Raw genomic sequence first — 3,187 nt, 5'->3', positions numbered from 1 at the left:
GGGGGGGTTCTTATCAAATTACTACTGCTTACTAACAATTCTGTCCCTGAATTGATTCTCTCCTTTTTTTTATTTCCTATCAACCGACACAAATGTAAGGCTTTGTCTATTTACTTGGTGCGTCCTATTGTTCTACAGGCTTTTGTAGGTGGGGGCTCTCGTTGTCTAGAGGTACGGTGTTCGCATCTCTTTCAACAGGTCCCAGGTTCGAAACCTGACAGCGATGGAAAATTTTATTCTCTAAAATGTTCTACTTTCACTTCCTTATTTTCTGTGTTTATTGTTCTTTGCTCTAAACGGCTGCTATCCTGTCTCTAGCCCCGTCCATGCTCACATTGCCGAGCCGGCTGTTGTGGTGTAGTTGTTTACTAATCTGGCTAGTGCGAGGGAGTTTAGGGTTTGATTCCGTACGGAGTTGGAATTTATCTTGTACTTGTTTTGGTAAGTGTTTTACAGCGCTCGCAACTGCATAAGGTCAATATGAGGCCGCGGAACCCATAAAACATATTCAGTGTGGCAGTAATATAGAATATTACCCAGGTGGCAGCCGAAGCCTGCTCTTATTAGTTTTACGACTAAGGGATCTTAAACGTGCGCAACTTGCACACGGGAACTCCCAAATTTTTCACTCTTATCCGAGAAGGCAAGGTGTTAGATCTTACCTACCATGAGATCAGGGTGTGGCGGAAAGACAGAAGTAAGAAGGGGTCAAAGGAGTAGCAGTAAAAGGCTGTAGAAAAAGTCAGGAGCCCAGAGGGCGGAGCAAAGGACAGGGGGGGGGAGACGAAAGCAGACGACAGAGCATGGTTAGAGAGCAGGAAAAGAGGTGAAAGGAGAGCATTTGAGAGAAGAAAATTTTCCGTCGCTGTCAGGTTTCGAACCCAGGACCTACAGACTTCAACATAAGTTAAGGACCACTTGCAAACACTCTGAGTGACAGAGTGTGACACTGCAAGTCTTCTGGCAACTTCTCGGGCTCCAACTTCATCCTGCAGCCATGCCACAGCTCTGACACGACCACAGTCTCTCAGCTTTCGTCTTGGTGGCATGTTGATGCGATACTGGATTGTGTGCAAACGGGGGCTTATAGTGCCTCCAAAGTGAACCCAGTTCGAGACCGTACGTCCGTTTATGACGCGCACCAGAAATTTAAACTGAGGAATGTCCGTAGTATTGCACACAAGTCGATAAAAAACAGCAAATTTGGGTAAAATTCCCCGAAGATTTCCGTGCTGCAGTACGCCTTGGTAACCCATTAACATTTTCAGAGCAAAACATTTTGAAGCATTCCTTGAAGTCTTTTTTCGGATTTTTTTTAAAATCAGGGCTGTCTGTCAAAGTGGTCCTTAACTTCTGTTGAATTTTGTATATTGAATGAGAGGCAAACACTGTAACCTGTAGACCACGAGAGCCCCCTTATCTTGTACGCTGTACTTCTGTAAGTAGAAATTTTCTGTCATTCCGGGTCATGACGAATTTGAGATAGAATTTTACGGTACTTACAACATAAATAGGTCACATAAATGCCGAAGATAAGAGATGTAAGTAAAGAGTAACGTACAATGGAAAGAAGGGGGGGGGGAGATAAGGACGATAGATGCTTGACAGGAAAGATAGAACAAACCACACCAGAGCACCCGCCAAGCACCAGCTGTGGCATTACTTAAATTCTTTGGGATTTTATTTGTTTTACACACTTTTTAAGGGTAAAGCTGCCATCGTCTCCATGAACAGAAATCAAATGATTCAGAAGGCTGGCTGCTCCAACCGTGTCTACGGTGTCTGCCAGAGTTAACCCAGGCTGTGAATACATCACAGCAAAACGGTAGAGATACAGTACCAAAATATTGGACTTCAAAGGCTTTGTCAACAACAACAACAACATTTAGAACAAACAAATGAATAATAATTATTATGTTATTGTCCTTTCAGCGCAGTATTGTTATCTAAAAGACAGGTTCTTCCATTTTACATCCATTTCTGATGCGATCAGACGATATTATGAGGCGGGGGGGGGGGGAGTCTTTCTATAGTGCGCCGTCAGTTCAAGCAGTTGACCAATGTTCATAGAAGACAGGTGGTTTGCTTCTTCTTTTCTATGAGACATCTATCGTCCTTATCTCCCCTTCTTCTTTTTTATGTTTGTTACTCTCTTGTAGCACCTCTAATCTTCTGGCGCTCATATGACCTTATGCAGTTGCGAGCGCCGTAAAACTCTTACAAAAACAAAAAATAACGAAGACAGGTGGCCACTCCAAGAAGTGTTTGTGAGTGGCCGGCTCTCTGTGTGGTAGACGAGTCTGATCCAGGACGTCGGTGACTCTGTACTGACTTTTCTTCAGCTGAAACTAGTGTGGGCGTGGTCCATAGCATTCGGTTCCAGAAGAACAAGAGCGGGATTTTTCGCCCCTCTATTTCTTTTTTTTTTTTTTTTTGGAAAAAAGGGGGGGATGCTTTTCTGGATATACTTGTTTTAGTGCTGAGTGGGTTAAAATCAGCATTGGCCGCACTTGATTTGAGCGCTTCGTTTTGGGCGCTTCCGTACACCGATTTAAAAAAAAATTGTGTAAGCGTTTTACGGCGCTCGCAACTGCATCATATGAGCGCGCGGGACACATAAAAAAGTTTCAGTTAGTAGGAAATGTTGAATTTTTCCGGGTGGCGGCTGAAGCCTACTCTGATCGATTTGGGACCACTAAAAGATTTTTAACGTGCGCAAGTTGCACACGGAACCTCCGGGATTTTTTGCCCTTGTCCGAGAAGGCTAAGTGTTAGGTCTTACCTACCATACGATCATGGGTGTGGCTGAAAGACAGCAGTAAGAAAGAAGAAAGAGCGATGGCGAAGCAGTAGAAAGGTTGTAGGAAGAGTCAGGAGCCCAGAGGGTAAGGGGGGGGGGGGGAGGAGGTGCGGGGATGGGGGCAGAAAGTGGAGACAGGTGAAAGGAGAACATTTTAGAGAAAAACATTTTCCATCGCTAGTCGGATTCGAACCCCGGACCTATCGAATGAGAGTCGAACACCTTAACTTCTAGACCACAAGAGCCTCTATCGATATTTAGCTGGTGTTATATTGTGCAAATAATAGTCTATGAGTATATTTGTTGCTCCCCGCTGAACTGGAAGTAGGATTTAGAGCAAGATGATATGTTGTTTAGTACCCGTTTTCAGACGGGGGAGGGGGCGGG

This window comes from Aplysia californica, unplaced genomic scaffold (assembly GCF_000002075.1).
Source record: "Aplysia californica isolate F4 #8 unplaced genomic scaffold, AplCal3.0 scaffold00211, whole genome shotgun sequence".
Classification (NCBI taxonomy): domain Eukaryota; kingdom Metazoa; phylum Mollusca; class Gastropoda; order Aplysiida; family Aplysiidae; genus Aplysia; species Aplysia californica.
Note: the sequence above shows the minus strand (reverse complement) of the source record.